Source organism: Perca fluviatilis, chromosome 3 (assembly GCF_010015445.1).
Source record: "Perca fluviatilis chromosome 3, GENO_Pfluv_1.0, whole genome shotgun sequence".
NCBI classification, from domain to species: domain Eukaryota; kingdom Metazoa; phylum Chordata; class Actinopteri; order Perciformes; family Percidae; genus Perca; species Perca fluviatilis.
In genome coordinates, this window is record NC_053114.1 from 43,630,828 (window position 1) to 43,657,473 (window position 26,646).

A 26,646-nucleotide genomic window follows, 5' to 3' on the forward strand; every position below is an offset into this window, starting at 1 on the left:
AAACAGTTTGCTGTAGAAAAAAAAAATGTCACGCTCGCAAATCACAAGCGCACACGTTTCTAATTGGAATAGCTCTGGCAGGTAAACGCTTGAGCAGAGCCCTTAATCTGCACATAAATCAGTCCGTGGGGAAGACGGGCGGCAGGAGAGCTGGCTCGCCACGCAGCGCGAGGATCAGCGTTGTCTCCGAGACAAATGAGCGGAGGCCAGAGATAAAACATTTTTAAACCACAGGCACACAAAACCGACACGGGTCGGGGATTTTCTCGAGGATTTACATGAAGCATCAATGTAGTGTGGTACCTTCAGCATGTCTTAGCCAAATACTCTCTGGTTTACGACTCAATTATTTCATTAATGGCTCTTTCAGTCAGAGGAAAGGATCAAACTGGGGATTTGAGGATGTTTACTCTCCGTGGGTTAGTACAGCTTTTAGTTAGCTTTTAGTTAGTTACTGTACTGGAGTTTTTTTTCCATTTTAGGAGAATTTCAACACGTCAGAAGGGTCCTTGTGTCCCTTATTTTTATTCTACTACAGTTATCTGACGGCAGCAGTTACTTTGCTCGTTGTGATTTTGCATTCAACATGAGATAAGATCACCAAATGTTGCTGTTGTTGGATACAGATCCTCGAAAGTATCTCAGGGACCGTGAATGAAATTGGATCACTTGTACATATTTAATGCATTCTCTTGCACTATGTATGATATGAAACTATGGCGACTGCTGGCCGGGTTTAGGAAAAGAAGAACGGGACAGTTGGGTTTAGGTAAAGAAGAACGGGACAGTTGGGTTTAGGTAAAGAAGAACGGGACAGTTGGGTTTAGATAAAGAAGAACAGGACAGTTGGGTTTAGGTAAAGAAGAACGGGACAGTTGGGTTTAGGAAAAGAAGAACGGGACAGTTGGGTTTAGGTAAAGAAGAACGGGACAGTTGGGTTTAGGTAAAGAAGAACAGGACAGTTGGGTTTAGGTAAAGAAGAACGGGACAGTTGGGTTTAGGTAAAGAAGAACGGGACAGTTGGGTTGCGTTCTACCCACGCTGAAAGGGGGATTTTTGCGTCGTATCTGACGCTGACAGCAACCCCCCAAGTGTCCGTATTTTACGAGTGAGAACGGGTTGGCAGTCACACAACAGCACCATATGTCGGACCCTCTATATAAGACATTTATATGTATCATGCATAACAAATATCTCCTCCATCACTTCTTCTTCCATCCGTGACCGTTGTGACGTGTTGTCACTCTCTTCCTGTGCAGGTACCTGGTGCTAGAGCACGTGTCCGGGGGCGAGCTGTTCGACTACCTGGTGAAAAAGGGCCGGCTAACGCCTAAAGAGGCCAGGAAGTTCTTCAGACAGATCATCTCAGCCCTGGACTTCTGCCACAGCCACTCCATATGGTGTGTTACCTTTACGCTCACATGAGGAGGCTCACATCCTAAATAATATACTGTATCATTCATATCAGCAGGTTGTGTTTGGGAAGTTCCGTTACACACGGCTTTGTACTCTTGAGTTTGCTTTCAAATCCCATTTTTTTTCTAGTTGGTTATCTTGTGGTCTGTTTAGAAAACACACAGGGGGTCCGTGACCCCTAGGGGGTTCTCAGAGTCGCCGCCAAATTTTTTGATTATAAATTGTTTGATATAAAAAAGATTTCCCTTTCAGCTAAGGGGTCCTATGCCAAAATAAAACATGGAAGACCCCTGCTTTAGGCACTTAGTCAAGATTTTGTGCAGGTAGAAAAGGGGGAAAAAAGTCTCACCGTTGATAATTGCAGGCTCAAACAGTATGTATTCTAAGGTATTGCTGTTTAGAGGCGCAAAATATGGGCAGGAGAAATGGAAACATATCACTTCTGACGGACCACGCAACACAGGAAACTGCATCGGAAATCTGAAAGGGCAAAGCAGCTGTAAAATCTGCAGACACAAAGGGAGAGACCATAGCCAGGAGGCGGAAACAATTCGAGAGACACGGACAGACAGATGAACTGTCTGAATAGATCAGATTATGAAACACTTGAGTGACTGCTGGTAAGAATAATGCAGCAAATTTAAAATGCGTTTATGTAGTCACTTTACAATTTCACTCAAGACAAGACGCAAGCGCACCAATGCAGCTGATCTTTTGTTTTGAGCTGACAACATCCGACTGACTGACTCGTTATTTCCTCACACATATCCCCGATCTTGCCAGATGAATCCACGCTCGCAGTCCACCAATATTCCAACTTCAGCAGCAGAAAGGATTTGTTTTTGTGATCTGTTGCTTTTTTAGAAATGTGCAACACACGTGGAAAGAGCTGGACATCAGCTCTAAGGCTACATGCACACTGCTACGTTTTGGTTTAAAAGCGAATATCGTTTTCTACGTTTACGCCTCGCGTCCACACTACTCCGGCGTTCCCGGGCCCTTAAAACGGAGAAATTTGGAAAAACTGATGCCGCCGTTTGGTTTGAAAACTCTGGGGTTGCTTTGTAGTCTGGACGGGCACAAACGGAGACATTTGGAAACGACGACGCATGTGAGTCAGTCCAAAGCCCGTCTACGGAGAGGCCTGTTCACTTCCCTATTAAACCCCATTGTACCGAATTTTGTTGCAGTTCCACCAGACTCTGTGGGACTCCATGGAGCTAGAGTTGAGAAATCTCAGATTTGATTGTAGTTTTTGCTTCAGCATGGGTTATAGGTCGAAAGTTGAATGAACGAGTACTTACGTCCTTTTGATTTCTTACAGGGTGAGTCGTTGTAGCCCATAACACGCTAGCATTCTGCTAATGAATGCTGATTGGTCAGTGAAGGACTGATTACGATCGGAGATCCCGCTTGATGGCATCCGAAGCAGAACCAGAATGTCAGAGTGAATATTTCTTTCTTTAAAACATCAGCAAACCTCTTTCTAGAACGTGTATTGACAGGGAGAGCCGTAAAGCAGTATCTCTGGCCGTACGACGTGTATGACGTCATTGACATTTTAAAAGGCTTTTTAGAACAAAAAAGCCACTTCTAACACCCAGCGGTGTGTATTTTCTTAGCCTCCCCTTTCGAATGCAACATTCAAATTACTAGACAAAAAATTACATTCTGAGAAAAGTGGATTTTGAGGGGTATATCTCCATAGACCTCCATTCAATCTGCACTGGCCTGTGAGTGCCCTATAGTGGAACCAGAGTGGAACTGCAACCAGTTCAGAAGCCGGAAGTTTCCAGAGAGTGGAAGTTCTCCCCTTACTAGAAATTCTCTGGTCAGTCTTATCGGTTAGGTAGCTTACAGACCTTTCAGTAACAGTTCCACCTCGTCCTCGCTCCAAGCTAATAAATCCCTGCTCTTTACTTTTTGCCATTGTTTTTCTTTCTCCAACATATTTTCAGTATTTTCAATTCATACATTCATGATTTTCAACCACAGGTAACATCAGGCAATCTGCTTCCCGTTTACACCGGCACGCACATGCCCAGTGTGATATGCATGTCAGACGTGTTAATATGGACAGAGACTGGTGGTGCCACAGAGCTAAAACTCTTGTTTTTGTCTTAAAACACCGCCTAAAAGTAGAAATGTAGTAGTGTAGTTAGCATCACAAACTGCAGTTAGTTCCTACTGAATTAAAAGAGAATTTTGCACTCTTGACAGTAATTTGCATGAGGTCAGTAAATATAAAGCTCAAAATAAATTCACTGCAGACAGAAAGAAACTTACAAGCAGCACCTACAAACATTTATTTTCTCAGAATTGTATCCGAGGTGGTATTTACAGAAGCACTGGAGTGTTTGTTCAGTTTTGACGATTGAACAACAGGTTTCCCCCCCGCGCTGCCTCCTCTTCAGGCTCTTTCCTCATCAGCTGTAGCCGGCGGCGACTTTAGAGGCTGCGGCTCCTCTTGATCTCGTTTCATCTCGAGAGCACCTTCAGTTTCTCAAGGCATGGCTGCAACACTGTGTCTCTAAGAGCAATCGCACATCAAAGAAGTTCTGCCTCTGATTCTCTCTTTAGACGTCAAGCGTTTGGCTCTGAAGGACCAGACTTCTGGAGGAACCAAGGAGATAGACAACGAGAGTCTAGAAGCTCTTAACTTCTGGTTTTATATCCTGCCCTCATTTTGAGTAAAAGGGATTTCTGATACTGACTTGGACCTTCTCTACACCTGGAGTGCGTCAGTTCTTGATGATTGGACTGTAATAAAGTAGCCTTTAACGCAGAAAAAAGTAGTGTAGGTGTGAAGGCTTTCAGGACTAATTGTTTCCCATTTCACCCACACCACCTTCAGAGGCTGAAGCATAAAAGCAGAGTGCCTACAAATGTCAGCATCTACTTTATTCAGAAGAAGTAAAAGCATAAAGCACCAAAAGCAAACAGTCAGAAAATGTGCACTTCACTTTGAGGAATATAATAATTAAACTTGTTTAGTCCAAGTCGTTCTGACTTGCGTATATGCTTTCATTACAACACACATGTGGCTGCTGCTCTGACCATTCTGCTACGTTGATTTGAATGGAAATGGCCTTTCTATCCATTGTATATTTATGGCTCAGAAATATGGAAGCAAATAAGAGGTATAAGTTATTGAATTGCAAACGCCACTGAATACTTATATTGCTAACTATGTTATTTTGAAAACCATGTATCTGTGTTTATTTGTTCTCAGTTCAACTTTTTGAAATTAAAAGCTGAATTTGAATCTATTTATCTTTCCAATGGTCACAAATAACCGAACCAAAAGTTGAAGTCTCAGAATGTCATTGTTTGTGACGGTACACACAGCCAAAGAGACCAAAAACAGGTTTATGTTTATGTAGGTCATTTTCAGCTACAGCTTCAACTGTTTTTAACTCAGAGGAACATTTCATTCCCTCTCTTCCTTCTGTTTCCTCTCCTGTCGTCCTCCAGCCACAGAGATTTGAAGCCGGAGAACTTGTTGTTAGACGAGAAGAACAACATCAGGATAGCAGACTTTGGCATGGCGTCTCTGCAGGTCGGGGACAGTCTGCTGGAGACCAGCTGTGGGTGAGTGCAACTCAAGTCCCAACCAATACATCTCGGGTCTTCACACCCAAGGTCCGAGTCTGCCAGACCCCGGTTATAATGCACCCCACCCTCCCCCCCTACACTCTTGGTTTGACACAAGGTTGCTTTTTCCCTTTCCTTTTTAATGTTTTTGCCGTGTTTTTTAATGTTTTTGGCGCTTTTTCCAACATTTTTGATGTAGTTTTTGTCGCCTTTTCTCAGTTTGTTTTGACATTTTTGTCGCCTTTTTTTGACCATTTTTTTCAAAGTTTTTCTTGCTTTTTCAAGTTTTTTTGTGTCTACAATTTCTTAGATGTTTTTGTCCCTTTTTTTAAATACACAATCTCAACCCCCCCCCCCCCTAATGTTGAACACAAAGTTACGCCCTTGACTTTAGGTGGTGCCCAAAATGACTTGAAGGTGCCGCTCCGAAGCATTGTAATGGTAGGAGAAAAGCTTGTTAATTAGAGCAACACACCAGCGCCCAGCTGCAGTGAGATGTGTTGTGTAAAGATGCTGTGAGTGCGGAAACACTAGAAAGCTTTCAGTATGTGAGGTCCTGGTTGTTTGTTCCGCAGGCTTCTTTGAAAGCTCTGTAGGATCCCGGCTGCTCCGATGTGTCCCGCTCACTGCAGCTCACCGCAGGCCAGTCATGTGGAACAGCTAACGCTCAAGCTCCGAAATGCTGCACAAAGCAAGAGAGAGAGAGAGAGAGGGGGAACATGGAGTTACTGGGCAAAATGTTCTGCCTGCAGTCACTCATTAGTCCTTATTATAATTCAAACAATACAGGCACCGGAAGCCCTCGAAATAATGCAGCAGAGTCAGAGATTGGAGTACTGTCACTTGACTGCCACTTCTGCCAATCTTCCCAGCCCTTGTCACATGACCAATTAATGTTTCCATGACGACTATCCAAAATTCTGATACCATGGAACCAGCACTGGAATTGTTTTTTAGTGTCGGACTGAGCCTATTGAGAGTGAGGACATACGTCACGATTTGGGAGGTGTCTGAGCCCGTCCACCAGTTTGGGATCCTACGCTATCGGTTGCCAGGGGCAACAGTGTCAGAGCAACACAGACACGGAGCAGGAAAAACGGCTCAAGGAATTATCATCAAGGCGTTTTGTTCTCTTAATACATCATTGGTTTAAACAGAGAAATTAGGAGAAAATTAAGAAGAAGGCAGCAAAAGAAAAGGGCCTTTGATAGGAACAACAATCTCTGAAACTGGTCCAGTATATTAATCAGTCAGCGTCCACTAAAAGTTTTTGCCACTGACAGACTCAGATTATTATTCTAAGTGTCTGACAACATTATGGAAAGGATCCCTACAGAGATATTGGCATTTCTTTAAACCAATCACAATCGTCTTGGGGCGGTGCTAAGCTCCGGACGGAGCCACGGTGCCTCTGCAAAATAGCCTCTGGAAGGACCTTGTTTTGGTGGAACATGTGTACGTTCAAAAGTAGTTTTAGTCGTGCAACAGAAAACTCCGATTGGACAGATAGTCTAGCTAGCTGTCTGGATTTACCCTGCAGAGATCTGAGGAGCAGTTAAGCATAGTCCTCACAAATCAGCCGGAGGTTAGAACGCCAACGAAGAGGAAGAGGAAGGGGACGGACAGCAATCCCGGAAGTGGAACGTCGTCTATATAGACTATCTACTGTCGGATTACTTCTCCACACTTCAGTGATGCAGACAGTTTTTATGAAGAACCTCTGATGGATCCTGTAAATATCTCACGGACAAGAACATTTGCTCTGGTATAATTAGATTGCAGTTAGTGTACTTTGATGCGACTGTGTTTGAGGAGTTCAGATCGACTGGTTGCACATACATTAGCATAATTAAGTACGATGCTGGCAATGATGGAGTGTGTGTTTACTGTGGGAGCTTCGCTCCAATGGAACGCTGTCAGAAGAGCCGTGCTCTCTGCTTCATTTGCTGTGATGAATCCACATGGAGTGCTCTCGCTGCAGCCTGCAGTGAGATTATTCCATCATTCAGAAGACGCACAGAGCACCGATCTCCGATCTCCGAACCCATGTTGGGGAAATAAGATGCATTTGTTAAAACCCCCCTCCACTTAAAAATGTGTTTTTCTTATCTTCATGCTTCATGTCCCCTAAAATGTCCGACGTTTACTCTAATGACTTATTTCTGTGCACAGTTTGTTGCTAGAGAGGTGTTTTCACATTTCTCTGTGTTTGGTGTTTTAAGCCCCCAAACATCGTCTTCCAGGCAGCGCTGCCTTGAAGTCGACGGTTGCAGCGCTGCCTTGAAGTCGACGTTGGGGGCTTAAAACACTATCGAGCACATTACTCTCCTCAAGTCTGAGATCAGGATTTTCCCTATCATTATAGGGTGTAGGCGCCGTTTTGGGTAGCACTAAGCTAAATCAATGTAACCTAATGACTTATTTTCAGATCTAGTGATTGTAGTTGGTCCCCAGTAGACATCTTTAGAAACTTTTGTCTTTTACCTTTTTGAGTGTTATTTATTTATTATATTCTCTAGCTTTTCCAATGTTTTAGACACATAAAGGGTGATGATAATGGTCCAAAGTGATGTAGGCCTGCACGATAAATCAATAGAAAATTGCGATCTCGATTCACCCCTGTTCGCAATTACATTTTTAAATGACTTCATCAACATGTTTTAATTATGTAAAGACATGTTGAAGGAGTCCAGATAGAGCCTGTATCAGGGCCATATTAAGTTCAGGGTGTTATATGTCACTATTTTTGGTAGCCTACTGTACTTAAATGGCCAGTATTTACTTTATTTTCTGTATTCATTGAAGCCTCTATGTTTACAGGCTTGTGGTGATGCGCAATGTGCTATAGGTGCCAAAAAAAATCTATGTTTGGTACTGCCACATTACACTTAATGAGAAAAAAATCGTGGCAGAGGATCGTGATATCAATTCTAAGCTAAAACGCTCCCACAGAGCCCCCCTTATTCCTTTATTCGGATCCCCATTAGCTTAAAACAGTCACAACATAGGCACAAAACTACCAAACATTCAATTTTACATACATTTAAAACAAGATATATAGTGCAAGTAAAAGAACAAAGTGTGCATGTTTCGGAAATTAAAGTCAAATAGAATAATATCACTTTCCGACAATAATAGCCCATCATAGATGGATTAAATAATGTTTAGTTATTGTTAAAGTGTTTTCTTAGTAGTCTTACTCTGTGCCTCCACTATGATAGTTGGCGAGCTATTCCACATTGTAATGGCGCTAAACATCACAGACCTGCACACTGCATCAGTCTGGGGTTTTTGCTTGACTAGATAACCCCTAGCAGCCTGCCGTGTACTATAACTCTGTTGGTCTCTCACATAGTTCATCTTGGAGTACAGACATATTGTCTGTTTACTAAAAAAATTCATACGGTGGCCTCCAACCTCTTGTCTACTCTGATCCACGAGAGACTGGCGCCCGCCCACGCCTCCTTAGATGGCCGTCTGCTTGCCGGCCTCCTGTCTGAACCCAGTGTGTGACTCAAACATGTAGACCGATCCTGAATCCCTCCAAATGTAGAAAAAAATAAAGTATGTATGATTTTAGAGCCAAAAATTATAAAAAAAAATAGCATTGGTATTGTCCTTTAATGGAAAGATTTAAAAACGTTAGTGGGGTTGTCACATTGTGGAACCGGCGTTGATGCGGTCATGTGTTACCCAACAGGATGAGCCATCATCACTGGAATTTGGTTCGAGGCCATTTCATTTTGAGTTACGTAACACTCACTTAGGTAACAGAAATATAATCCAGAGTAAAAATCAGGCAGTAAAAGTCTTGTATTTTCATGGATTTCGGGGGTAAAGTGATTCATGTTTCTTCTTTAGAGAGCTTTATGTCAGAAGGTTGTTGCTTATGCCTCACCTGCGTTGTCATTCTTCACTTTATTGAGTGTGTGGTGTTGTGTAATGCTGTGAGTCCTTTCCAGCATAACCTCCTCTGTTTGCCTCTTTCACAGATCTCCGCACTACGCCTGCCCAGAGGTTATCAGAGTAAGTGCTGTCTTTCTTTCATTCAGTAATAGCAGCTCCGACCGCACTCTCCACAATGGCTCTTACATCACTGCTCCATCCTCTCTGCATTCATTCACTCGCTGCTCCTGCGGTCTTTGGACCCTTTCCCCTCCACTCAGGTCAAAGGTCGTTTTGATTGAAATAAACACATTTACATGATTTACATGTGAAAATACATTGGCTCTATACACGCTAAAAGTATTGCTTTTTTAAATGGAGTCTGGTGGGTTTAGCGCTAGCGACTTAGGGTCCAGGTTGAAAAAAATATTAGTTAACCTTTAACTTTGATCGGGAAATTTTTTGTTGTTTTTGGTATGATTTTTATTTATTTATTTGTTTATTTAACAGGGACCATACAAGCAAACATAGTTACAATAAAAAGCCCGTAACTGATGCGCAGCATATAGAGTTTATAGCTAGTGCTAATTCTCAACTCTTGTCCCTGGTTGGGCATTTCATTTTGGACGACCAATATGAGCGGTTGTGTATGGCTATGGGTATAGCTGTTTTTCTCATATGGATTCCAGACAATATCCAACTAATCAGGTCCGGACATATTCTGGAGTTTCCCTTTCTAACATGTAGCACACAACTGCAGATTGTCCGTATCAGACACGTTCCTCTGTTTGGTTAAGGCGAGGGGCGGAGCCTGGGTAGAGCCTGCAGGATGACGCGGACATGATGCACACATCACACTGTAGTCATGGTTCTCTTGTCGCTCCTTTAATTTGTCTGACAATTTCAACATCGGCTCTTACCGACAGAAGTTCCTACATCTCGTCGTCTCTCCAGTTAGACATTTCCGTTGCCGTCTTTGTGTAAATCACCCTTCTTCGTCTTCTTCACCTTCGGATGTTTGATTTCTTCTGGTTTGGCGCCAACTGCGTGATAGCAATGAACATGTTCTAGTGTCCTCTCTCCTCTGTGTCAGTAAACTGAATATCTTTGAGTTTTGGACAAAACAAGACGTTATTTGGGGCTTTTTGGGAAACACTGATCCACATTTTTCACCATTTTCTGACATTTTATGGACCAAACAACTGATTGATTAAGCCAGAAAATCATTATTTGCAGCACGACATTGTTTTTGACACATTGACACAAAAGGGACATGTCCTTACCGTCCTTACTCCAATCTATGCCTGCAGCTTGTCTGCAAGTCATTTTGGGATAAACAGGAAATGACTAACAGTAGACGAAGAACGTTTGGTACACCCGAAAAAGAAATTTCAAACACTTCATCCCAAAATAGCTCCTGCAATGCAGTCAGCATCACAAATTGCTGAGGTTACGTTGTAGGTCCATCCATATATGGGCCTGTTTGTCCATGAAACGCAGCACGGAGCCAAAGCTCACAGCAGTCAGTGTGATTTACAGTTTGTAAAACAGAGTTGAATGAAGAGTGTGTGATGTCTCATCCCTGTCTCTGTCTGTCTGAACCAGGGGGAGAAGTACGACGGGAGGAAAGCCGATGCATGGAGCTGTGGAGTCATCCTGTTTGCACTTTTAGTGGTGAGTGACTGAACAGCAGCAAATAAACTGACCTTGTTCCTTAAAGTGGATATTTCACCATATACTATAACAGACTTTGGGATAATGTAAACCATGTAAATGAAATGGATAGAAAGGCCATTGAACTGTTTCCCGTGGTCATTTGAGTACGCAACAAACTGGCGATTGTTGTCATAGTGACAATTTGCATCAGTTTGGCCGTAAACTGTATCGCAGCTCGCTGGGAAGAGAGCCGCCAGACGCAGCTCGGGAGATGTTCTCGGAGTTGCGGGAAGTGGAGATGGACAGTTAGACCCAGCGGCAGTGGGTCAGCAGACCGCTAACGTTAGACCCAGCTCGCTGTTCAGCTTCTTCTCTGTAACCGATGCCGCATAAAAGCACGGCGGAACCAGCTAGCCAGCCAGCCGGTGTTAGTAGGCTAACGTTAGCTTGCTAACTACGCCACGAGCCGAATAAAGCTGTCACCCGTGGCGATAGCAGGGTGCTCTGTGTGGATGGAGCATGAAGTTAATGTGACTCATTTAGCGGCCGGGCTCTCTGCCTCGTAACGTTAATACTCCGCTGCTCGTTTGTCCATCAGTTACTGTAAAACCTCAGTTCCACGACTTGCCAGAAGTCGGCTTATTATCGGAAGTTTATGCGTTACCGTGGCAATGGTACACATAAAAATTGCTGCTGCTCTGACGTTGATTTGAGTGGAAATGGCCTTTCTATTAATTTTATTTCTATGTGTAAACTGTACACTACACAACTCAACAACATATTTTACAAAGGTTAAGTTGTTTTTACATACACATACGCTCTACGTATTTAGCCTCACAGACTTCATTTTGCAGCTTACTTTGTATTGTTATGATTATTATATATATATACATGTATTATTTTTCTTTTTCTTTTGTAGAAAAGGTTTCTTCTAAACCAGGGGTTCTCAAACGTATCACTCAATCCAAGTTCGGAGGTCCGAAACGATTGGCAATGACAGAATAACATTTAATCATCTCACTTGTACCCGTACCTGGACTCTTTTGGTCTTTGGTCTCTCTTTAATAACAAAAAAATACGTTGTAAGTTGTAAAATAAGTCCAAACCTATTCATCCTATTAACATTTTGTTATTTATTCAGAACATATAACACACCATACACAATAAAACCCATTCCAAACTCTGGTACACCACTACTGTATTTTCAACGTCACTGACAATTCATCAATAGAAAATGTATTTAAAGGTCCCATGACATGGTGCTCTTTGGATGCTTTTATATAGACCTTAGTGGTCCCCTAATACTGTATCTGAAGTCTCTTTTATATAGACCTTAGTGGTCCCCTAATACTGTATCTGAAGTCTCTTTTATATAGACCTTAGTGGTCCCCTAATACTGTATCTGAAGTCTCTTTTACATAGACCTTAGTGGTCCCCTAATACTGTATCTGAAGTCTCTTTTACATAGACCTTAGTGGTCCCCTAATACTGTATCTGAAGTCTCTTTTACATAGACCTTAGTGGTCCCCTAATACTGTATCTGAAGTCTCTTTTATATAGACCTTAGTGGTCCCCTAATACTGTATCTGAAGTCTCTTTTATATAGGCCTTAGTGGTCCTCTAATACTGTATCTGAAGTCTCTTTTATATAGACCTTAGTGGTCCCCTAATACTGTATCTGAAGTCTATTTTATATAGACCTTAGTGGTCCCCTAATACTGTACCCAAAATTCTGCTTTGGTGCAGAATTACAGCCACTAGAGCCAGTCCCACAATGAGCTTTCCTTAGGATGTGCCATTTCTGTGTCTGTAGCTATTGAGGAGGAGAGAGGAGGGGGCAAGGTGGAGGGTGGGGGTGTGGCCTTGACCAACAGCCACTTTGCTCGTTTGAAAGCCATGATGTCTCTCTCTCTCTCTCATGGGGGGGCCAAATTCTCTGGGCGGGCAAAGCAGAGAAAAGGGAGGTAACCTTGCTCCTTATGACCTCATAAGAAGAAGATTCCTGATTTCATTTTCTCAAAGGCAGAGCAGGATACCCAGGGCTCAGTTTACACCTATCACCATTTCTAGCCACTGGGGGACCATAGGCAGGATGGGGGAACTCATATTAATGTTAAAAAACCTCCATGGGATCTTTAAAAATAGAGAAAAATGCACCAACATATGGTTTTGTATTCATGATGCAAGGTACGACTTTTCTCTGACTTTGAGAAGCCCTGTTCTAAACCTACAAATGACACAGCTGTAGGACGTGTACCTGTACCTTGCTCTTTTAGACCTTTTCCCCTGCAACTGCATCAGTCTGTTTGTAATTTTAAATGTGCTGTCACAGGAGAAACCACGTTCACTCCTCCCGGTTTGATGCAGTGTTGCAGGAGAAAGAGAAGCAGAAGTTGAGTTTAGTTTGCTCCTGAGGCACATTTAAATGCTGAATGGACTCTTTATTTGTGAAGCAAGTTGTTCCACGGTGAAGAGAAGTCGCTGAAATGTTTTCGACACAAACACACACACACACACAAGGTGACATCCAAAGTCTTCCTTTGACAGGAACTTGTGTGTCTTATAAATACAAAAATCTAACATCCGTGCATCTGCTTTTTAGGGAAGTATGTGTGTGAGGAAAGAGTGGATGCTGTAATGTCAGGATAAGTCTTGCTGGAGGCCTAGAGTGCCTGTTCTTCTACATCAGGGCTGTCAAACACAACTTCCCAGAGGGCCACACAGGAAAATAAGAATCACATCAAGGGCCAGACATTTTTAGTTTATTTATAGGCTTTTATTTAATCGAAAAAGTAAAATGTATTTGACTGTATTATTGCATGTGTCATATAGTCTCCTCACTTACAGTTTGGTCGACATAAAGTCCTAAAGAAGTCAGGAGAAAGTTCCTCGGCCATCATAGAAAAGAGCTGCCCAAAAACGTAGGAAAAAGGGGCAAAAACGTTGGAAAAAATAAAATAAAATTTCGGCAAAAGTGACACAAACGTCAGTATAATTGAAAATATATTGGCAAAAGTGACAAAAACGTCAGAAAAAGTGACAAAAATGTTGGAAAAAATTACAAACATTTCGACAAAAATTACAAAAACGTCAGAAAAAGTGAAAAAAATGTTGGAAAAAATTACAAAAACTTCTCAAAAGTGACACAAAACTAGGTGGGCCAAAATGTATTGTGAACCTAAATTGATATGCCGGATCATAATCTGCGAGGGGACAGATTAGGCCCGCAGGCCTCAAGTTTGACATGTGTTGTACATGCAGTGTGTGTTTTTTACACCAGGTGGGATTGAATTAAAGATAGGATGCTGGAAACACACTATGTACCAATTAAACATTGAAACCACATTATGAATTAAATGAGTTCAGAAATGAAACTGTCCTGCCGTAACTTACACGCCGTTACCAGGGTCACAACGTGTTCATCTTTTCTATTCAAATCCGTGGAGTTTTGGGAATAGTGCAGTGCTCGTTGGAACGGGCTGGTTGCTTGGCCTCTTGTATTGGTTCAGTCTGTTTCTCCAGAACCATGTACCCCCAAATTATTTCCTCAAGGACCCCAAAGCACTTAGTACGACATAGTGTCTGGCTTTTGTTTGATATCTAGTGTTGGCCAAAAAATGCCTTTTTAGGCTATGTTCACACAGCGTCCGTTTTACATTATAATCCTACGGAGTAAATCCTATTTTCGATTTTTTGTCTGCAGCTCGTAGCATCTTTTTGAAGTTGAAAAAAGTTCTGCTTTTATGAAAGAAAAAACGCCCTACGTCAAGAGCTTTTTTGACAGCCGAGACAAGCAGAGTAGCCAGACCTGTTGTTTCAATAACCACAACAAAAAATGGAGTCGGAGCACAGCGAGTTATATGATATGATGACCGAGTGCTCCCTGTACAGAGAAATCACTTTGTTTTATCTAACGTTAGCACCTCTCTCTCTCTCTGTTCTTTCTCTAGCTCGCTCCACCACTTTGTTTTATCTAAAGTTAGCACCTCTCTCTCTCTCTCTGTTCTTTCTCTAGCTTGCTCCACCACTTTGTTTTATCAAACGTTAGCACTTTTTTTTTTTTTTTTTTTTTTTTTTTTTCTCTCTCTCTCTCTCTCTCTCTCTCTCTCTCTCTCTCTCTCTCTCTCTCTCTCTTTTTCTCTAGCTCGCTCCACCACTTTGTTTTATCTAACGTTAGCACCTCTCTCTCTCTCTCTCTCTCTCTCTCTCTCTCTCTCTGTTCTGTCTCTAGCTCACTCCACCACTTTGTTTTATAATTATATAATTTTGACATTCTTTCAGGGAGGGGTGGTTTCTGAAAACATTTTAGGCGAGAAGTAGGCAACACAGTAAACAAATCTTGGTTTTTATTTATTTAGCACTGCCTAGTTTTAAAGTTGAATCTGAATTAGGTCTAAACTTGAGAGAGATGGCTGACTTTTTCTGGCGATCTGGCCGCTGGCAAGATGATGGGAAGTTTACCATAGTTCATTTACACATACTACTACTACGTAGTAGCACATTTAGTGCCCAGTTTACCATTCTAGCCCCTCTACACCACATTTACCAACAGATACAGAGAGAGACCAGATGTGTCCATGGTGCAGGTGCTTCCCTGAGAGGATGTTGTATTAAACACATCTGATCTGTAGGAGGCAGAAAAAATGCATGTTGGGAAGTTTCAATTTACGTCTGATTTGACATTCCCCTTTAAAATGTTTCAACGTCTCAGTTTTGCATCGTGTGTGAAGCAGAGACATGAGACTGGTGTCATTCAGCACATGCATACAGTCACATAAAAACGCACGCAACGTAACAACGGCTCCTCATATCAGCAGCGTTATAATGCGACAGTGACAAGTGAGCAGTCAGAGAATTAAGTGTTTGTGCACACATGCGTGCTCTTCTCTTGATTAAGATGCAGCGCGTAACACAGTCATCATGTGAAGATAAATCTCTCCAATTGAGTTGTTTTTGATTACCAATGCCATGTCAGTGGCCATCTGGCTCCGTCCTGCTCCTTTTCACTGACGAGGAAAGCTGTATCAGTCATCACGTCACTGAGCGCGCTCCCCAGCTGGCGAGCAGAGGCAGAGCCGGCTGGCTGCCATACAAGCCGCTTCATCATCGCTGACTTATATCGCTCACAAACTGCTTCCAGTCCTCCTCTTTGTCAAAATCCAAGACCGTCCTCCCCCGAAAAAATCCCAGACATTGTTTGGACATGCAGCAGTTACGACTAGAGATGTTCAGATACCGATACCATTATCGAAAAAACCTCCAATACTGCCTAAATGCTGGGATTGGTATCGGAAAGGACTGGAGTTTATGCACTGAAACGATATTCGATATTGATCAGAACCGAAGAAAATCTACTTGAAATGAGTTTATTATGTTCACTGTCAAACTGGATAGTAACCTTTTTATTTATTCAGGGAAGGTTCACTGAGAGGAAGCCTCTCTTTTTGCAGGAACGCCCTGATCACATTCACACAGACACAGTTCCACATTCATACCTGGAAGCTGCCCAGTACCACCACAGTCTGATCTGACCACATTTATACCTGGAAGCTGCCCAGTACCACCACAGTCTGATCTGACCACATTCATACCTGGAAGCTGCCCAGTACCATCACAGTCTGATCTGATCACATTCATACCTGGAAGCTGCCCAGTACCACCACAGTCTGATCTGACCACATTTATACCTGGAAGCTGCCCAGTACCACCACAGTCTGATCTGACCACATTTATACCTGGAAGCTGCCCAGTACCACCACAGTCTGATCTGACCACATTCATACCTGGAAGCTGCCCAGTACCACCACAGTCTGATCTGATCACATTCATACCTGGAAGCTGCCCAGTACCATCACAGTCTGATCTGACCACATTCATACCTGGAAGCTGCCCAATATAACCACAGTCTGATCTGACCACATTCATACCTGGAAACTGCCCAGTACCACCAGTCTGATCTGATCACATCCATACCTGGAAACTGCCCAGTACCACCACAGTCTGATCTGATCACATTCATACCTGGAATCTGCCCAGTACCACCAGTCTGATCTGACCACATTCATACCTGGAAACTGCCCAGTACCACCAGTCTGATCTGATCACATCCATACCTGGAAACTGCCCAGTACCACCACAGTCTGATCTGAACACATTCATACCTGGAAGCTGCCCAGTACATCCACAGTCTGATCTGATCACATCCATACCTGGAAACTGCCCAGTACCACCACAGTCTGATCTGACCACATTCATACCTGGAAGCTGCCCAGTACCACCACAGTCTGATCTGATCACATCAATACCTGGAAACTGCCCAGTACCACCACAGTCTGATCTGCTGGCCACTGAGCAGCTCCACTGGAGCCGTTGGAGGTTAAGGGCCTTGCTAAAGGGCCCCTCAGTGGTGGTAATGAAAGAGGGACAAGCGCTGCTCTTTCACATTCCCCCCACCCAGATTTTATCCTGTCGGTCTGGGGATCGAACCGACGACCTCACAAGCTCGCGTCGCTAACCTATAGGCCACCACTGCCCCCCAAAAACAACAAACTAGTAAAAGAAAGTTCTGTGACGTTCATTGTTTGTGTCTGATCATATTTCACAAAAGGTTTAACCCAACACATCCATAAAGGGACTCGGTATCGGCCGGTACACAAGTTCAGGTATCGGAAATCGGTATCGGGAAGCAAAAAATGGTATCGGGTCATCTCTAGATACGACCTATATAGACCGGAGTTCGAGTCCCATTTGAAAATAAAAGTAAACAGCAAGTTTTTTCAACTTAACGAAAAGTTAAGCGTCGGTAACCTTCAGAAAGTGAAGTAACGTCTGCATTTAACACAAGCCACCATCTTTTTGGTGCTCCACCTTGTCGTGTATAACGTGGTGTAGGCTTCTACGTCATGGTTGCCACTCTGTTCATATGGGGGAATGGTTTAGTTTAGTCTTAAACTGTGTGAGTGTTCCCTTATGCTGCTGCTGCTGACCCCTGACTCTCTGCTCTTTCATGGTGCTCATGAAAGGTCAGGGGACTCCTCTGAACAAACACCTTCCTCCCTGTGAGAATCATTTCCTTATATTTCTGTTACTATGTAGAGACGGGCGAATCCATGTTATGCTACATACGTTGTGAAATGTTTTACAAATCACAACCATAAGATATGAATGACGACTGTTTTAAAAGACGATTTGAAAAAATCTAAAATGTGAAAGAAACCTAGATCTTCTCAGTGTCTATAATAATAATATAATATAATAATAATAATCTAATAAATACGCAGAGGGAGAGTTATGCGAGCGGTTTCTCATTTTTTCAGTTTGTTGCATATCTGCAAACTGAGTAATGTATATAATTAAATCGTCAGCACACATACAGACCGTATTGTTACACCAGAGTTGTCATAACCCAGACACTGAATATCTTCGGGACTCGGTAAACATTTTGTTGACTTGTTACATTCCCCAGACTGTGAGATAAATAGTGTTTTCTTCCTCTCTCGTTCCTCCAGGGCGCCCTGCCTTTCGACGATGACAACCTGAGGAATCTGTTGGAGAAGGTGAAGCTGGGAGTTTTCCACATGCCTCACTTCATCCCTCCAGATTGTCAGAACCTTCTGCGCGGTATGATTGAAGTGGACGCCGGCAAGAGGCTCACGGTAAGCGGCGCAGCTCACCGGCAGAACGGTAGAGGGGCTACAGTCATCTCTCAGTAGACTTGTGCTCCTCTTTGCATTCCTACAGTCTGGGCTGTTGCCTCCGGTACTGCTCGGGCTAAATTTAGCAGAAGTGCACCGTGACTGGCCCTGCAGCATCTGCGCTCTGCGTCACATGTTTTCATCTCTGGCCACGGATGTGTTTTAGGCTTAGAATAGAAACCTTGACAAAAAATAACAAAGGATGTATTTAGATAATGTGCTTTCACTTATTTTTCTCCCTGCAGTTATTTGAACTTTAAGCAGTTGGTTTGGAATAACAGTTCCAATGTCGGCGCGTCTTATAAAAGAGAGAAATCATTAAAATGAATTCATGTTTCAGCTTTTACATTTTGATAGCTCTTACCTAAACTCATCTTTGGATCTGTACGCAAGTTAAATGGTCCTTGTTGCAGTCCGAGTAGTTAGAATTTCTCTTTACAGATGGGGATTAACCAAGGGGGGTAAGCGAGCGTCCACAAAGCGTAGCTCCTATGGCGCCATTTTGATGCTACCTAGCATTCACCTGCCGTTAGCATCCCATTGACTCCCATTCATTTTGCGTTAAACTTTGACAGCGAATAACTTTACATCTGAAGCGTTTAAAGACTCTATTTGTCCATTGTTTATTTCTAAAGAAACACGACAATGTATAAAAGGCTCCATTACCTTGTAGCTCACGTTATGGCTCCGTAGCAGACGCTTTTATAAAAATAGGCTAACGATTGTGTCGTAACCACGCAACTTTCTGTCGCATAGTAGACAAATTCCCGTCCACAGTACAGGAGAAGCTCACAGGCAGTTTCAATTTACATTAGCTGTTTAAGTTTAATTACTAATGTTAACTAGCATGTTAGTGATCAGTAATTAGCCTGTGTCTATGTTATCTCCTTACATATACCTACGCTCTCCATCTCTGTAAGATTGGGAATGATTGAGATTTCTCTCGGCACAGCTACCAGAAGACTTCACACTTTCAGACAGGTTGCTCACGTCACATCTACGTCTTCAAGCTCAGTTGGAGGCTGCTCAGTAACGCTCAGCCAGCACCGGGAAAGAGACTTCTGATATCCTTCACTGGTCTCTGTCCTGAGACACAGGATCTGGTGGTCCATTTCTTTAACTGTCTATGTGATTACCACCAGGTTATCAAATGAACATCCTGATTAGAGCCCGACCGATATTAGGCATTTTCCAAACTATCGGTATCGGCATTAATAACAACCGATAAATGAATGTTTAAAAAATTAAATAAAAACGGACAAAACCCCCTTCAACCATGTTCTGAGTGTTGCCGTTGCGTAGTTCTTCCACCAGAGGGCGCTCTACAACCTCCCTGTTGGCAACTCTCATTTTTAACCCTTTAAGTTTCATATCTTAAGTTTGTGTTTTTATACATTTTATTTATTTTTAAACTGCATTAACATATTATTTTAGTGATGACTCATAAATAACTACAAATAACTAATGTTAGGGAAATCTGTTTATGTTTTGTTACCTGTTTCTGGATTTTTTTTTTTAAATATGCATCGGCCGATATATCGTAGTATCGGATTTTTAAATCGCCAAATATTTGTGTCGATATCGGCCTTAAAAGTCCTTTATCGTTCGAGCTCTAATCCTGATCCAACCAGATGGCTCCCTGAACAGCATTATGCATGTGGAGTCTTCAAGTAGTTGGAAGGAAGGGCACCTGGCTTTGAAGCTAATTTGACATTGCAGCCAGAGAGTGGAATTACAACTACTGTGTCCAACACGCGATGCCCAAAAAGACTTTTATCTTAATTTATTTAATCTTAATCGGAAGTAGCCGTCTTGGCTGGTGGAGGTCTCTAGTGCGCCTGCTCTATGGGCCGGAGAGTATAGGTAATCATTTGGGGAATTTGATACACGGCAGTTGAACTTTTTTGGGCTTTCATAGGAATGAGTGGGGCTCGGCCTCGAACGCTGTATCCAGGTTTTACTCTACATCCATGGTTACCACCAGGTAATCGAATGAACGTCCTGATCCAACCAGAAGGCTTCCCAACCAATTTAGTCAGATTAAGCCGTAACAAACATCACATCCTGTTTTATGCAGAAATACATCAACGCTATGACCGAAGACTTTTAAACATAACCATCTTGTTTGTTCCACCTATAAATAAAAGAGTCATTAATGTTTATTTCCTCCTCTGATTTGTGTTACAGTTAGAGCAGATCCAGAAGCACACGTGGTACCTGTAAGTATATCCAACTGTTAACGCTCTATGTTGTTGAGTGTCTGTGTGCATGTCCACATTAAAGGGTAACTACCATTATATTCAGGGGTTAAATTGGGATTTGTTATGTGGGGGGGGGGCTCTCCCTAGGGGATACATTTGAAAAATAAACCGTTAAATGGCACTTTCTGGAGAGTTTTGTGCAAAGAAATGGAGAAATTGAGTCTTACATGATATGTGCAAAACTGCAAGGTTAAGAGCCTATACTTTGCATTGTTGTAGTATCAACAGGTATTAGGGCATTTAGCATTTACATTACTGTTAATCAATCATCACTTGATGATACACATTGTATTACCTTGTTAGGATATAAGAAGTGACCCATAAAATGGGCCAAACATAATGAGCCACATGAAGAGACAGTGCAGCATGACAGTAGCAACAGCTGAGAAGATTTGGGTCTGTGGTGACCATGGTCCACCTCAGACAAACTTCCTTCTCCCAATCTCTCTCTTTACTACTACAACACACACACACACACACACACACACACACACACACACACACACACACACAGAGTCACACACGCACACACATTTAAGCTTTAGGAGTAGACATTTTATCTGTTAATCCTACTGACGTAGACACTTTGGCGTTATGTAGTTGACCCGCGGTGGTGAATTGTCTGCAGTGGTGCTGTGTTCTGATTGTTCTCATCCAACCCGGCCGAGACAAAATAGACATGCCATTTCAAAAATCTTTACATTATTGTCAGAAATATCATGTTTTCAAAAGCATCACTTTCATCAAATTCCATGTGACATATTTAGACTGCAAGCAGGCACATCCGGACAAACGAGCAGGCCTATGTGCCGGGGCTGAGCCCCGGAGAGCCCCGGCCCAATTTAACCCCTGGTTATATTCAACCCTATTTTCCCATGCTTTTGTGTCTAAGTGACTGATGGGAAACAACAATCTGTGACATTGGTCCAGTATTAAGCGAGATCGCTACAGTCGGCAGCGGCGAAACAAGCTACGACGGTTATTTCTACCTCTTTTGGGGATTGGGTTGCCTTTGAATTTTTTGAGGGGGACAAATATACTTCTTGGAAAATATTCGTCATGCTTACGTGCTCCTGCTTCCCTTTTGAAGTTGTTCTACTTGTTTGTTTGCTTATCAGGAAGTATTGGGCAGAGGAGCACACCTCCCTTCAGGAGACTTTCAAACATCAACATTTCATTTATTAATATGTATTTGTGTCTAAATGACATATAAATCTTTCATATATCATCTTTTCGTATTCTATTTTGCCTGGAAATGCTTCCAACACGCTTGCGTGTCGCATGAAAAATAGCCGTTGGATCTATTTCTAGCATGCACACGTTTTCGGCTCGAGCCGCGCCTGAGACGTGCGTGTTACGGAGGCAGTGTGCACGCTCTAACCTGTTACCATGGGAGCCGAAATATAAACGGACACGCCACGCAGCTGACACGCTCACACCACGCAGCCTGTGTGTAACCGGCCTTACAGTTTTAAGGAAACTGAAGAAAGGTCAACTTCATAAAGCAGCCAGCCAGGGCCGGAGCCAGATGGTGCCTGCTGATGCTCCAACCAAGAATGTTTTTCCCAAAAGCCCCAAATCTCTTAGGGCAGGGGTCTTCAACGGTTTTTAAGACAAGGACCGCTTAACTGAAAGAGAGATGGAGCAGGGACCCCCTACTACATATTATATTAAATGAAGTTGCATATTAAACTGGGCCTACAATAACATGCAGGCCAGCCTACAGCTTTTATACATACCTTTTTTGCATAGAAAACTAATCCATTAAAATAGCCTAATAATTGTTGGCATGAGTTTATAAATCATGTTTTTATGTTAAATGTTAAACGTACATGTGGAACAGTGAATCCTTATGATTAACTGTATCTGTGGATGGCCTTAGTGACTACCTTACCTATTGGCCAGTAAGCCTTTAGCAGTGGGTAGTTATATTCGCTAATATTTTGTTGGATTCATGTTAAGACTTTTTAATTTTTTAAAAGACTTTAAAACATATAACAATAGTTTGGAGGCCCCCTTGCATTGACCCCCTAGGGGTCCCGGACCCCCTGTTGAAGATCCCTGTTTTAGGGTTTTAAAATAACTTTCTGCCATTTACCCTAAATTTTTCTGTGACTGGACCGGCAAATCAATGGAGCAAAAAGTTCTATCTTACTGGGCATATATCAACGTTTATCCCATGAACTCTACTTAAAAAAGATTTCCAGATTAGTAATGCTGTTTGCGCCGAATTCCTACAATACCTACGTTATGTAACTTAAAAACTAGACTGAGTCATCCTCAACATGTTGTGTTCTGGTTTCCGAATGATAAAGACAGTTGGAGATCACTTACCTACAAAACAGGACGTCGGCTTTACAGGATGATTCTTTTTCCTCGGCTACTATCATGGATGTAGGCTTGGGCTTAGCCCTGAATGTTTGTAACGTCTGGTTACGCTCCTGCTACCAGCTAGAAGCAACTTACAGTCCCTCCAGAAAAACGTGATTATGCGATTCTATAAGTCAACGCATAATCAGCCAAAGTCTGCATACTTATGCAGGGGCCGCATTTTTTCAAATACGGCGCACTTTCGCCGCATAAATTCCTGATTTCCACGCCAAATATGCGGGGCTTGCATGATTTCATAATCCCCGCATTTTCATTGCAAAAAAGTCCCATAATATATCTTACCAGAAAGTAGAAAAATTTTGCATTTACTTCACACAAGAGCAGCCATTTTCCCCTGTTGCCATGGGAACGTTATGAAGTGATGTAATTACGCGACATGAATATTGAAAAGCAGGATTTTGGGGAATTTTAAGAAAACGTGCCGCATAATCAAGGATTTTTGTCCGCGACAATCACAAAAAAACTCCGCATTTTTCTGGAAGGACTGAACTTAAGCCCAAATGTGTTTGTTTGTGCCTTTTAAACGCGTATGTGACTGAAAGTCTGAGCTCAACGGCAGATTTTGCTTGTCGGTTAGCTGCATGTGTTGTTGTGTTGCAGAGCTGGAAAGAACGAGCCGGAGCCCGAGCAGCCCGTCCCCAGGAAGGTGGCCATCAGGACTCTGGCTGCCACCGAGGAGATCGACCCCGATGTCCTGGAGAGCATGCACTCTCTGGGATGCTTCAGGGACAAGGAGAAACTGACCAAAGACCTGCTGTCTGAGGAGTGAGTGAGGCGGAGGGAGGGGAAGAGAAACATATATATATCAGGGCTGGGACCATATGCTTTTGTTCCGATTCGACTCTTCCACGATACATGGGGGCTGATTTGATGATTGTGTTGCCATTCTAGAAGCTGTTGCTATTCGATAGTATTGGGATTTTCTTTTCCTTCTTTAAAGGTCCCATGACATGGTGCTCTTTGGATGCTTTTATATAGGCCTTAGTGGTCCCCTAATACTGTATCTGAAGTCTCTTTTATATAGACCTTAGTGGTCCCCTGTATCTGAAGTCTCTTTTATATAGATCTTAGTGGTCCCCTAATACTGTATCTGAAGTCTCTTTTATATAGGCCTTAGTGGTCCCCTAATACTGTATCTGAAGTCTCTTTTATATAGACCTTAATGGTCCCCTAATACTGTATCTGAAGTCTCTTTTATATAGGCCTTAGTGGTCCCCTAATACTGTATCTGAAGTCTCTTTTATATAGACCTTAGTGGTCCCCTAATACTGTATCTGAAGTCTCTTTTATATAGGCCTTAGTGGTCCCCTAATAGTGTATCTGAAGTCTCTTTTATATAGACCTTAGTGGTCCCCTGTATCTGAAGTCTCTTTTATATAGATCTTAGTGGTCCCCTAATACTGTATCTGAAGTCTCTTTTATATAGATCTTAGTGGTCCCCTAATACTGTATCTGAAGTCTCTTTTATATAGACCTTAGTGGTCCCCTAATACTGTATCTGAAGTCTCTTTTATATAGACCTTAGTGGTCCCCTAATACTGTATCTGAAGTCTCTTTTATATAGACCTTAATGGTCCCCTAATACTGTATCTGAAGTCTCTTTTATATAGGCCTTAGTGGTCCCCTAATACTGTATCTGAAGTCTCTTTTATATAGACCTTAGTGGTCCCCTAATACTGTATCTGAAGTCTCTTTTATATAGACCTTAGTGGTCCCCTAATACTGTATCTGAAGTCTCTTTTATATAGACCTTAGTGGTCCCCTAATACTGTATCTGAAGTCTCTTTTATATAGGCCTTAGTGGTCTGTAGTAGTAAAATTTTCATGCCATGGGATCTTTAACCTTTGTGTTGTCGTCCCATCGACCATGCAACATTATTTCTTTTCTGGGTTAAAATTTCAAATAAAAACTTTGTTTTGGTAACGTTTTTGTCACTTTTTTCAAAATATTTTGTCACTTTTTTCCGATGTTTTTTATCACTTTTTCCCAGTTCTTTTGTCACAAATTTCCAATGTTTTTGTCGATTTTATGATGTAGTCGCCGTCAGCGGTTCGGTATAAACAGCAAGTATTTTGGTGTATCATTTGTTCCTGATTCTAGGTAAAAGAATGGATTTTAAAAATCATCGCAAAAAAATGTACGTTACATATGATTTTTGACTCCCACCTTTAATATATATTATGTGAGTGGCTGACATTGAGAACAATGTAAATTTTTTTGTTTTATTGTCCTGTTTACGAGGATATAACGTATGTACAGTTTACTCAAATGACCTCTCTTTGTGATGATTTCTTCTGGCTGGATGATTATTAAAAAAAGGAAAAAGGAACTTTTTTGGTGTCATATTTTATTCGCCAAGCTCGGGAGACAAGACAGAATACTTTGTTCAAGAACAAGCTGTGAAATAACCTATAATTTAGTGAAATGTTTGAATACTGCAGCTGACAATCAATTAATCAATCATTCATGAATGAGACGGCAGACAAATTCTTGTATTTAATATTTGGTTGGTTTGATGGAGCGTCTCACCGTCTCGCTCTGAACCATAGGGCTCTCAGCTGACTGTCTTCTGTCTCTCTCTAGAGAAAACCAGGAAAAGATGATCTACTTCCTGCTGCTGGACCGCAAGGAGAGGTATCCGAGCCAAGAGGACCAGAACCTGCCGCCACGCACCGAGATCGGTAGGCCAGTCCATCTGAATTACATTTAACCCGTGTGATTCTATACATGCTTGGCGATCCGCTGACTGCCATCATTTCATTTTGTCCACAAGCACGTCTGTCCTAGCAGCATCACTGTCGTGCAGAGACTGTCCTCCCGCGATTACGACTCATATTTACGATTCTAGTGGCGGCTCCCCCTAGTGACCGTAGGAGTTATGACGAGAGCAGAGCAGGAAATAAGGTGACGGAAGTAGAAGAGCGCCAAATGTCCACAGATAGAAGATGGACAGCACTGTGTGTACGACTGATTTAGTGAGACACAAATAGGACAGAAGTGCTGATTAGTGTATGTTACAACAGCTTTCACAACTGTTGATGCACGGAGCAGCCAAGTTGGATTTTGAGCTTGGGGTACTTGGTGGTTAGTCTCGCTTTGCCAGACCTTCCTCCACCTGGCTAGTCCACACAGCATACCGGGATGGGAGAAGAACGTGCTCTGGTTTATTGGCATTTCTTTAAACCAATCACAATCATCTTGGGTGGTGCTAAGCGGCGGACGGAGCCACTGCTAAATAGCCTCGGGAAGGAACCTGTTTTGGTGGAACATGTGTACGTTCAAAAGTTGAGTTCTGAGCTCAGGGGGCGTGTTTCCGACTTAGACTTCGGAAAATCCGACTTCCGAGTACAAATGGTGTCGGTACACGATCTGTTCTGCCTGCATGATCCTTCATGTGCATGTGCAAGATGATAATACTGTTTTACCGAGAATACGACACTCCACGCTAGCCTCCACCGGGAAGCTAACGTTATTTTTATCTAACAGCTAATTCGGCTAACCGCTAGCTGACAGCTTGATTCAGCCTAAAATAACGTTAACTCAAACTAAACACTGGGAAAAGCAGGCTACAGCTACATTAATACTTTACAGTAATAACAATAAAGACAAGTATTGATTTGATTGTATTTTAAATGAGCAGAAGTAAAGTAGAACTGACGTAACAGCTGTTATATATGTTAACGGTTATTTTCAGATTTTATTTTGAGGGTCTTTTTAAGTTATTACGTGCTGTCTCAGCTGGCGGTTC

The 26,646-nt window shown here is 42.4% G+C and overlaps 1 pseudogene; it reads left to right on the plus strand.

Annotated features, from left to right (window-relative positions):
* The window catches only part of LOC120556521, a 193,140-nt pseudogene that overhangs the window by 119,132 nt on the left and 47,362 nt on the right, over nucleotides 1–26,646 (plus strand).